The sequence below is a fragment of the Neofelis nebulosa genome, chromosome 7 (genome assembly GCF_028018385.1).
Source record: "Neofelis nebulosa isolate mNeoNeb1 chromosome 7, mNeoNeb1.pri, whole genome shotgun sequence".
NCBI lineage: Eukaryota > Metazoa > Chordata > Mammalia > Carnivora > Felidae > Neofelis > Neofelis nebulosa.
In genome coordinates, this window is record NC_080788.1 from 68,450,337 (window position 1) to 68,462,956 (window position 12,620).

At 37.7% G+C, this 12,620-nt stretch overlaps 1 long non-coding RNA gene across 1 annotated transcript in view; it reads left to right on the forward strand.

Moving 5' to 3' along the window:
* Positions 1–11,938, forward strand: part of LOC131516795 (uncharacterized) — a 30,407-nt gene extending 18,469 nt beyond the window's left edge. The window contains exons 2-3 of the long non-coding RNA XR_009264250.1: positions 2,134–2,212; positions 11,913–11,938. This is a non-coding gene — a long non-coding RNA (uncharacterized LOC131516795). The remainder of the gene's footprint in view (positions 1–2,133; positions 2,213–11,912) is intronic.
* The last annotated feature ends 682 nt before the right edge of the window (positions 11,939–12,620 follow it).

A 12,620-nucleotide genomic window follows, 5' to 3' on the forward strand; every position in this document is an offset into this window, starting at 1 on the left:
TCACGGTCTGTGAGTTCAAGCCCCGCATTGGGCCCTGTGCTGACAGCTCAGAGCCTGGAGCCTGTTTCAGATTCTGTGTCTCCCTCTCTCTCTCTGCCCCTCCCCTGTTCATGCTCTGTCTCTCTCTGTCTCAAAAATAAATAAACGTTAAAAAAAAATCTTAGGTAAAGCAAAACAATCTCCTTGAGCCTAGCCAACCCTCAAGTAACTACCACATCTGACACCATAGTTATAATAAATGATCTATTAAGAAACATGGTAATTCCAAACTTCATTTCACTATTTCTCACATCACAGTGTTTTGTTAGGATTAGGAGTCATGATTTTGTAAATTTGGTTCTATAAATTATATTCATATGACAGCTGAGAAGGATCAAGATGGAAAAGTAAAATGGTTTAAAATGGTTTAAAATGCCCTTTAAAATGCCCCCTTTAAAATGGTTTTAGTTGTAGTTCTACCCAATTCAAAAAGTTAGCTTCAGGAAAATTCTACCCAGTTTAAAAATTAACTGGATGACATCGAACAAGTTATTCACCCTCTTGGGGACTCAATTTCTTTAACTGTAAAATGAAGAGGTTGGATTAAATGATCTCTAAATTTCCTTAAAACTCTAAGGTTTTATGATTGCCTATGATTTTCTAAGCAGTTATGCCTAGAGCTATTTAGCAGAGAAAATTGCAGAATGTGAAAACCTGTAGGACTCAGGGAAAAAATGAAAAGCCCATTCATCAGGAAATGGGGTCAAGTTAGAGAGCAAAAAGTGTAGTTGCCTGAGCAACTTGAGTCTGAAAAGAAATTATCACAGAGTTAAGCATAGGCCTGAGCCGGCCATGGAGAAAGAAAAGAATGAGAACTCCATCTTTTCCTAATGCTGTCCTGGAAGAGGAATCATAGGAGCACTGTTTGACTTCTGGGAACAAGGTGAGGTATACAAAAACCAAACACATAGATACCCAATAATTATAAGCTGATTACAGCTGTATCTGCTACAGCTTCCTCCCTAGTGTTTTCATCAAAGTCTGAAAGCTTGATTGCCAAATCTCCACCAGTACTTCAGGGACTACCCACAGCATGCAAATTGTCCCTCCCTCTTTCAGTGTTAGAAATCCCACCCACAGTCCTACAAGTATAATGCTGTGCTGAAGCTGGGGTTTAAAGCTGGCACCAAGTCCCCGAATCCTGTTAGTGATAATATGAGGAAGTAAGACATTCAACTTTGTTGGGAAACCAAATCATGATACGGCAGACAAAAATATGAACTGCTTGGCCACAGTGTTCAACCCAAAGCTACAAACTACTGCAGAGAATACGGAAGCTCCCCAGAAGGTGTGGCCCTTTCCTCCTGTATATATAACTAATTATATTAAGGGAAACCAATTTCACACCTGACTTTACATGCTTTGTAATTGATCAAAATGCAGAAAATGGCAGGTTTGGGATGGGAAGGAAACAGCAACAAAAAACTTGTAAAATGTCAGATTTGGCTAATCTAGCTCTTATAGAAATAAAAATCGAATATATCTCTGATAGTTGTCATATTAAAACCTGAAAATGTGAGGTATAAATATTTATTGTCAGTGAATTTCATATAAATTTCTTACGTTCAGACAGTCACAGATTTCCTGTGAATCCAGACAACTTTCACTGTATTTATGTTTCTGAAATCTAACTCAATTTCTTCTATGATGTGTTTTTGCAAAGCTCCTCTTCTTATAAGAATTTTTTGTTTGAACACAAAGAATACTCTAACAACTGTCTAGAAAGCAGACACCCAATATCAGCCCATCTTCTTTTTAACCTAAAAAAGGTATCATTTCTCATTAGAGGTTTGGACATCCAGAACAGACCACTGAAATACAGGACTTTTGTGAGCACTATATAGAGAAAGAGAAACCTCTACTGTGAAGGGGCTGATGAATAGGAGAAGGAAGATTTTTCATACCATATTTTGGGCAACTTCAGCTATAGTTGAGCTTTGGGAAAGTTTCATGAGCTGCTTCTTTAGGAAACTAAAAACAACCAGAGTGCCTTTAACACTGTGCCATTCTTATTCAACGAATACCTATATAGAGCTTATTATGTGCCAGGCCCTGTAAGTGCTTTACAAATACTAATCTTTGATTTTTTTATAGCAACTCTACAGAGTAGGTGATATCATCATCACTATCTCTGTCCCTATTTTAACAGATGAAGAAACTGAGGCACGAAGAGGTAAGTCATTTGCTCAAGCCCCAGAGCTAATAAGAGGCAGAACCTGGGGAGTATGACTTCAGAGCCCATGGTACCAGCTAACACACCCTCCTCTTTCCAGAGTAGGTCATTATTCGAGGCAGAGGTGGAGGCAAAGAATTAGAAAAATGTCCTGGTGCCATGGCCGTGTAGCAGGTCACTTCTCTAGTGTGGAAACACTGCTTTTAAATTCTAGCAACTTCCACCTCTTTAACCTGGATGGTTTTTCTCAGATCTGTGCTTCTTAGATGGTCCTACAATAAAAGATATGATGAAGCGAACACCAAGGAAAAAATTTTAAGAGTAATCTCCAGAACGATCTTGCTTAAGAAGATGAGATTGGTGAACTAAAGGGGTCAATAACAAGATATTAATGGCCCTCTTAGTCACCTTTATGATTTTCATAAAAAAATCAACAAAATGCTTTTTGTTGCTGTATTTACAGGTTAACACTAATGATTTCTCTTTGGTTTAAGAGGAAAGAAGGTATCAATTCCTACAAAATATATACTTTGGCCAAGGACATTGGAGAGCAAGGCCCTTTAAATATGATTAAGAAGTAGTACAGGGATGTTAATCTGAAAGATTATTTAATAAAAACATAAAAAGAACCTATCTACCCATCAATAGGAGAATGGTTAAATTAAAGAACATCCAGGGGTGCCTGGGTGGCTAGCTCATTCGGTTAAGGGGCTGACTCTTGATCTTGGCTCAGGTCATGATCTCCTGGTCATGATCTCCTGGTCATGAGATGGAGCTCCACGTCAGGCTCGGCTGGGAGCCTGTTTGGGATTCTCTTTCTCCCTTTCTCTCTCTGCCACTCCCCTCTCTCTCTCTCTCTCCCTCTTTCTCTCTCTCTCTCTCAATAAATAAACTTAGGATGTGAAGGCGATCTGGCTGCAACATCTGTCACCCCATTGATCGCCAGGGTTGATTCCGCTGATCTGGCTGGCTAGGCAGGTGTCCCGTTCCTTCCTCACTGCTCCATGTGTGTCCCTCCCGAAGCTGCGTGCTCGGTGGAAGAGGACGACCTTCCCCAATAGAGGAAGACCGTTCTTCGGTCAAGGGTATACAAGTAGCCGCGCTCCCCTGCCAGAACCTCCAAAGAAGTTCTCAAGGTCCATTTGTAGGAGAACATAGGGTAGTCAAGCTTCCAAGACTCCAGACATATCCAAATGAGGCACTGCACATGGCAGTCTGCCTTTCTTAAAAATAAAAATAATAATAATAATAATAAACTTAGAAAAATTAAAGAACATCCATATGCAATAGAACATGAGGCAATCACTAAAAATAATCAGGTTGATCTATACATATTTCCATGAAAAGATATGTGTAACCCATTAAGTGAAGAGGGCAAACTGCAGAATGCTTTCACAGTATCATGCCATTTTTGTGAGAGAATGACACAAGAAACAATATTTGTTCTTGAATATCTGTGACCTAAGGCATGTCTGCATACAAACAGAAATGGTCTGAAAGAATACATACGAACCTCTCAAGAGTGGTTACCTCTGGGGGTGCCTGGGTGGCTCAGTCAGTTAAGTGTCAGACTCGGTTTTGGCTCAGGTCATGATCTCACGATTTCGTGAGTTCAAGCCTGGCATTGGGCTCCACACTGATGACCCGGAGCCTGCTTGCCATTCTCTCTCTCCCCATCTCTCTGCCCCTCCCCCACTCACTCCTCTCTCTGTCTTTCTCTCTCTCAAAATAAATACACTTTAATAAAAATAAATGGTTACCTCTGGAATATGTGCAGAAGGGGGAGGGGATAGTGGTGAAAAGGAGATAATCTTTTTTACTTTATAGACTTCTACTTGCTTGTGGTAGGTAAGATTCGCCAAATGCACATGAGTTAAAGCACAAGCAAGCATAAGGAAACCATTCACCAACTGGAGAAAGATTAAGAAATAGTCAATTATAAATAAGCTGTGTATCAATTTAACAAACTGCCTCCTGAGATATGTCATATAACCACTTTAGGCACTAGTCCTTCCATAATTATGCATAAATTACTGTGTTATCTTTACTAGACTCCTATTTTGCTAATGCTATGAATTTTGAGGTTTTATTTTTATCAAAACTTAAGAAAAAAAATAATAGTTTCTGAAAGACTGATAAATAAATAGTTAATGCAATGGTCTTTTATGATTTTTTCTTTTAGAACTCAAATACACATTTAGTGAACTATAACCATATTTTAGACTGATAGGATGTCAGTGTAGTATGAAAAAAACAATCTGAACTCATTTGACAAATGCAGCACACCAATGAGTTCAGACTGAATCTGGTTTTCTTGCCCAATGCTTTCAGCTCTTAGAACTTTTTGGAATCCAGAATTACATCTAAGAGATTGTGACTCATACACTCTACTGTTTCTTTTTTCTTTTTTTTTTTTTTTTCTTTTTTCTGTTTAACATATACTGCTTCTTCTATCTGGAATTCCCTTTTCTCCCTGTCCAACTGGCTAACTTCAATTTAGTCTTTAAATACCATCTGTCCAGTGAACTTCAAGGTTGAAGTGTCCACTGACCAATCCCCTGTAGACAGTCCCCATCCCACAGACCTGGACACCCGTAAAGTCCCTGGAACAGCCTTGGAAGACTTGGGTAAGAATGGGGCTTAAGGGAAGCCCTGTCTGGGGAAGTGATGGAGTCACAAGTATGCTTAATGTTACATATGTCAAATATATGTTGAATGAAATGTTTAAAATTTCTTAATATTGCTGCATGATTCAGGAGACAATGGGTGAGTGTACTCCTACATGACTAAAATTTGGTGGGTTTTAAACCTCTTTTGATCACCCTCTTGCACCAAACACTCACAGACGAAACATAAACAAAAATTTTTGAAAAATACTCATATTTAATATGTGAAATGTATTCTGGCATTGTCTAGCTTATTGTAGTCAATACCACTTTTTAAAAATACTGATCAAACCCTAGAAATGTATCATCTTATACATAGTTTGAAAGACCCCAAACTGAACAATATTTGTTGACAAATGCTTGCAAACATCGTCAAACAAAGAATCAAAATGTTAACCAAAACTGCACCCAAAGTTTAGTTAGTTTTTTGGCCACTTCCACTTTCATGTTGTTTCTCTCCATTTTCAGTAACTTGTTTGCCCAAGTAGGGGCAGAAATTCCTGTCTGAAAGTAGGATGACATCAGGTCAAAACCATAGGACGTGTGCTGAGACAGAAACCAGAACAGCCAGCCATCCGGGAGTTGGGACTGTCTTAGCCAATTTTAGATATTTGGTCACCTTATCTGAGACTACGTGTAAACTCACCTATTTCAGTTTCTCAGAAGGCAGCTCTTACTGTGTAATTCAAAAAGAGTTTTTTCTGCATTCTTTAATGGTTTGGGTTAATTTTAAACAAGGGTTTATGAAATGTGAGCTGGTGCCAGAAAAATGTGGATTAATTTTTGCTGCTTCCCTAGAGAAAGTAGTGGTGTTTTTAATAATAGATTCTAGTAAAGTGTCTATATATTTTTTGAGGACTTAAAAGACAAAGCAAAATATGGGTTGAATAGAGGTTTTTCAGTGTGTGTGTAGACTAAATTGCACATGGCCTGAATGAGAAAAAAATGTTAGTAGAGACTTTTTTTGCAACAGTTCACTATTTAGGTGACCTCAAAAGAAAAGGAATTGATTATATGGATATTGTATCATTGAGGATTAATGCTATCTGCATGTGACAGAAATCCAAAATAGTGGGGAATAATGGTCTTATCTCAACTAAGATAGTATTTAGCTCTCTTGTAAAAGAGGTAGATAGTCCAGAACCGGCATGGCTCCATGATGACAAAGGACTAGGATGCCTATTGTTGCTTACTACTGGTGTTTCTGTCGATGCATTCAAATTCTAGAAATCTGAAAGTAGAAGGAAGGAGACATTGCATGCCCCCTTTCTTTAAGGATATGTCCAGCAAATTGCATACACTACATCCCCTTATAGGCTATTAAACAGAATATAATCATATGACTGTAATTAGCTCCATGGAAGGTTGGGAAATGTAATCTTTATACCAGGAAACCATGTACTCAGCTAAACAGTGGAAGGTCTGTTACATGGGAAGATGGCAAGGATAGATACTAGGAAAACAAGCGGTTTCTCCCACAAGTATCCATGGCCTTGGATAAAAATAAAAAATAATAACAATAATAAAAAAACACTTTAAGCTCCATTTCTGCAGCCTTTGCCTCTCCTTCTCAATAGTCAGACTTCTCCTTGTTCTTTAATCTGTGGTTAAAGGGAATTACAAAGACCTCTAGTCAACTCAGCTTAGTTGATTACTTTACCCCTACATGGCAGAGCCTGCCATGCTAGGACAGTATGTGGATGGCTGGAACTAGAGCCAATCAAGCCCTAACCACAAGGCCAGGAAACAGGGTCTAGCCAGGAATCAGAAAGAGGGAAATGAATGCTGGGGAAGTAATCAATAAATAGCTTATCACAATGTCTAAAAGGCAGATCTAAGTTAACATGATCAAATCAAAATTCTTGATTTCTCTCCCAAATTCCACCTCCAGATGCACTACCATCCATAGTATTGTTTAATCCTTGAGTTTCTTTTTCCTTCACTTTTCATAGACGATCAGGATTGGCTACACATTATGTGGGGCCCAATAAAAAATAAATTTGCAGGGACCCACATTGAAAAATTATCAAGAATTTCAAGACAGCAACAGCAGAGCATTAAACCAACTGTGGAGTCCTTCCAAGGGCGGGGCTTGATACAACTACACATGAAGTCACCCAATATATATCTATCATGAGATAATATAAAAAAACGTATATTGGTCTCTGTCTCCAGTTCCCGGCACACAGCTCCCAAAACTCATATAAATTCCTAAGAGATAGGAGTACTACAAGCATCTTTTGTTCTAACGAGGTGACTGAGTGTGTTTCTGGATGACTCTTGGATGAGGACTGGTCACTGGAAAGACCAAGTCATGATTAGAAGCTTGGGATTTTCAGCCCTAGTACTGAGGGCTGAGAGGCAAAAGGGCTGAAAGTAGAATTAATGATTGATCAGTCATGCCAACATGATAAAGTCTCTCTAAAATCCTAGAAGTATGGGGTTTAGAGAGCTGCCAAGTGGGTGTACACATCCATATTGGGAGGGTTACATACTCCAGCTCCATGAGAACAGAAGCTCCTTCACTAAGGGACCTCCCAGACTTTGCCCCAGATAGCTCTTGATCTGATTGTTCATTTTCTCATTTATCATATCCACTAATAAACCGGTAAATGTATGTAAGCATTTCCCTGAGTTCTGTGAGCCACCCAGGTGCCCTCAAAACATTTCTTAATTGGTAAACTTCTCTCCGTCTCCATGATGACATCCTATATCTTTGGTCCTGGACTAAATGGTATTGGTCTCTTAACAAGTGTACCAGCTTTCACTTTTGTCCCTACTTCAGTGGTGTTCAATCAGGGAAGCAGAATCACAAGGAAGGATACACACACACACACACACACACACACACAATACATATATAATACACATCAAAATATATTTAAAATATATTTAAATATATAAAATGCATTTATATAAATATATTAAAATACATAAGCACTTGACTCCAAGTGAAAAAAATAAGAACAAAAAGTACAATATATTGAGCACCAAATATACTGTAGACATTGTATTACATATTTTATATTATGGCACAATAGAAAAAATATAGGTTTTGGAGTCAAGACAAATCTGGATTTGAAACCTACTCCCACACTCACTAGCTGCATGACTTTGACAAGTCAACTAAACTCTAAGTCTTTATGTTTCCTAATGCATAAATAGGGACAAAAATATTTCCTTTCAAAGTTCTTGAGAAGATTAAGAAATTAGAAAGGAATCACAAGGATACTTACTGGGTTTGAGAAAAGACTAGAAGACATTAGTGAGACCCTTACCACAGAGATAAAAGACTTAAAGAAGAATCAATCAGAGATGAAGAGTACAATAAATGAGATTGGAAACAGGCTTGATGCAATGAATAGCAGGCTGGAAGAAGCAGAGGAATGAATTAGTAACCTAGAAGACAAAACCTAGAAGACAAAATAATGGAAAATAATAAAGAACAAAAGAGAGAAAGAAGAATTATGCAACATGAGAATAGACTTAGAGACCTCAGTCACTCCATCAAATGTAATAATGTTTGTATTATAGGAGTCCAAAAAGAAGAGAGAGAAAAGAAGGCAGAAAATTTCTTTCAAGAAATAATAGCTGAAAATTCCCCTAGGAGACACAGAGAACTACCATCAAAATAACACAACAGGCCAACACCAGGACAAAAACAAGAAAAAAATCTTAAAAGCAGCAAAACAAAAGAAGTCCTTAACCTACAAGGGAAAATCCATAAAGCTAGCTAGAGATCTCTGAACAGAAATTTGTCAAGCTAGAAGACAGTGGCATTATATATTCAAAGTGCTAAATGGGAAAAATCTGCAGCCAAGAATACTCTACCCAATGATAGCAAGGCTATCATTCAGAATAGAAGGAGAGATAAAGAGTGTCCCAGACAAACACAAACTAAAGGAGTTCATGACCACTACACCAGCCCTGCAAGAAATATTTTTTTTTAATTTTTCTTAATGTTTACTTATTTTATTTTTTTTTTTTTAAATTTTTTTTTTCAACGTTTTTTATTTATTTTTGGGACAGAGAGAGACAAAGCATGAACGGGGCAGGGGCAGAGAGAGAGGGAGACACAGAATCGGAAACAGGCTCCAGGCTCCGAGCCATCAGCCCAGAGCCTGACGCGGGGCTCGAACTCACGGACCGCGAGATCGTGACCTGGCTGAAGTCGGACGCTTAACCGACTGCGCCACCCAGGCGCCCCAATGTTTACTTATTTTAGAGAGAGACAGAGTGGGAGCAGGGGAGGGAAGAGAAAGAGGGGAGACATAGAATCCAAAGCAGGCACCAGGCTCTGAACTGTCAGCACAGAGTCCAATGTGGGACTCAAACCCATGATTTGTGAGATTATGAACTGACACTTAACTGACTGAGCCACCCAGGCACCCCAGCCCTGCAAGAAATATTAAAGGGGGCTCTTTGAGTGCAAAGGAAAGACCAAAAGTGACAAAGACAAGAAAGGATCAGATAAAATCTCCAGAAACAATGACAAAACAAGGAATAAAAATGGCACTAAATACATATCTATCAATAATTACTTGGAATGTAAATGTACTAACTGCTCCAATCAAAAGACATAGGGTGTCAGAATGCATAGAAAAAACAAGACCCATCTAAATGCTATCTACAAAAGACTGTAGACCTAAAGACACCTACAGATTGAAAGTGAAGGGTGGAGAAACATTTATGATGCAAATGGATGTCAAAAGAAAGCCAGAGTAGCAATACTCATATGGGACAAACTAGACTTTTTCATTCTTGTATTGTTTTTTTATCATGATTTGGTTTCAGGGTAGTACTGGCTTCATAGAATGATTTTGAATGTGCTCCCTCTATTCTATTATTTGTAAAATTTTGATCAATATTATCATTAATAATTTTTTGAAATGTTTGGTGGAATTCACCACTGAAATCATGTAGTCTCGGGCTTTGCTGTGCTGGGAGATTTTTTATTCCTAATTCAACTTTCATTCTTGTTATTGGTCTAAGAAGATTCCCTATTTCTTGGATTCAAAATTCATGATTCAATCTTGGTAACTTATATGACTTTAGCAATTATCTGGATTTTTTCCCTAAGTTATCTGATTTGTTAGTACATAACTTTATAGTAATTTATTATCACACTATGTATTTTTGTGGTATCTATTGTATTGTTTTCTATTTCCTATTTTAGTTTTTGAGTCTTCTTGTTTTGTCTTAGTTAATGTAGTTAAAGTATTGCCAATTTTGTTTATTTTTTTGGAAAAAAACAGTCATTTCTTTCTTTCAATGTTAGGTTATTGTTTATCCTGGTTTCTATTTTATTTATTTCTGATTTTTCTTTGTAATTTCCTTCCTCTACTAAATTTCAGATAAGTTTCTTCTTTTTCTAGTTTCTTGTGGTGTAATGTTTATTTGAACTTTTTTCTTAATACAGAATTTATAGCATAAAAAAATTAAAATAGAATTATGATATGATCTAGTAATTCCACTACTAGGTATTTACCCAAAGAAAATAAAAATACTAACTCAAAAAGGTATATGCACCCTTATATTTACTACAGCATTATTTACAATAGCCAAGATATGGAAGCAACCCAAGTGTCCATCAATAGATGAATAGATAAAGAAGTTGTTGTATATGTAAAAATATGGAATATTACTCAGCCATAAAGAAGAATGAGATCTTGCCATTTGCAACAATATGAAGGGATCTATAGGGTATAATGCCAAGTGCAGTAAGTCAGTCAGAGAAAGACAAATACCATATCATTTCACTCATATATGGAATTTTTAGAAACAAAATAAATGAACAAACAAACAAACAAAAAAGAGACAAATAGGGCATTGTGGGTGGCTCAGTCGGTTAGGCGTCTGACTTTGGCTCAGGTCATGATTTCATGGTTCATGGGTTCGAGCCCTGCATTAGGCTCTGGGCTGACAGCTCAGAGCCTGGAGCCTGCTTCGGATTCTGTGTCTCCCTCTCTCTCTCTCTCTGCCCCTCTCCCACTCACGCTCTTTCTTTCAAAAATAAATAAATATTTTTTTTTAAATGAGAGACAAAAAATCAGACTCTTAAACACAGAGAAGAAATGATGATTACCAGAGGGGGGTGGGGGGAATGAGTGAACTAGGTAAAGGGGATTAAGGGTACACTTACCTTGATGAGCACTGAGTAATGTATAGAATTGATGAATCACTATACTGCATACCTGAAACTAACATAACACTGTATGTTAACTATACTGGAATTAAAAAAGCAAAGGCTTTGAAGAAAAGTTAGGACATTTGAGTTTTCTTCCACAAAAAAATGGGTAACTCGAGATATTTTTAAATAGAGGATTGACACAATTTAATTGGGGTGTAGTAAGACCACTCTAGTTTCTGAGTAAAACATGGAGGGAAGAGAAAAAAATTTGGATTTGGCAAATTCCAAATGAGGCTTTGTTGGAAAAATCCAGGACACAGAGAGAGAAAATGATGATCATATTTTAATGTGAAACATGTGAATGAATTTAAAGGATATTCAGAGGACATAATCAATAATAAATGAATTTTGGTTCATGTTGATTGTGAAGTTTCAGTGGGATAGCCAGGAGGAGTTACCAAATACAGAGTAGGCTATGTGGGACAGAGAAAGAATTGGGAGTAGAGCTTAAGATGTGAGAATCTCGGGCATACAGATGGTTTTCAAATTTATGAGCTTACTGTGTGCTAAACAAACCTAATAAAGTTCTGTTCTTTAAAAAATATACATATATATAATAAATATTTATATAAAATAACACATATTTCAAATATAAAATATAATTTAAATATACAAAATATATATCACATATTAAATACATAAAATGTATTTATATAAATATATTAAAATATATACACATTATATAACTAAATATTTACATATAGATACATAATAAATGTAAAGTATATAAATAAATTCCTATATATATGTATATATTATATATACATGAGTTTGTTATAGGGCTTTGGCCTCACACAACTATAGAAGCTGATAAAACAGTGTATGTGCCCCACACCCCCCCCAGGCTCTGGCACTTAAAAGGGACAATGAGGGACACCTGGGTGGCTCAGTCGGTTAAACGGCCGACTTCGGCTCAGGTCATGATCTTGCAGTCCGTGAGTTCTAGCCCCGCGTCGGGCTCTGTGCTGACAGCTCAGAGCCTGGAGCCTGTTTCAGATTCTGTGTCTCCCTCTCTCTGACCTTCCCCCATTCATGCTCTGTCTCTGTCTCAAAAATAAATAAACGTTAAAAAAAAAAAAGGGACAATGAATATGAAGGAGGAGAAGGAGATGTGAGAATCAACTGGAACCTGGAGGGTAAGCTTCTACACAGCTACAAGGATGGACTGGAATCGGAAAGACTGTCAGTCTCTCATCACTTCCAATCCTCCAACTTGGATGAGGGCATGTGTCCCACAGGAGAAGCTGATGCCCTTAGTCATGGGACTGAATTTGCTCTTGGCCCAGGACTTCGAGAAGCTGAAGGATAAAATTTGGCAGGAGCTGAAGGAGCTGTGGGCCAGATGTTGCCCCAGGCCAGGAGGGTGAGTCAGCAGATTACAACAATGTAAATCTACTGCAAGAGTGCCTGTGCTCTGCTCCCATCTTCCAAGTGTAAAAACAATAGGCTACTGCTTCTTTCTACCTTCCAAATAGTGTACAGAATTGTACTTGTGGCTGCCTGGGTGGTTCAGCCGGTTAAGCATCAGACTTGGTTTCAGCTCAGGTCGTGA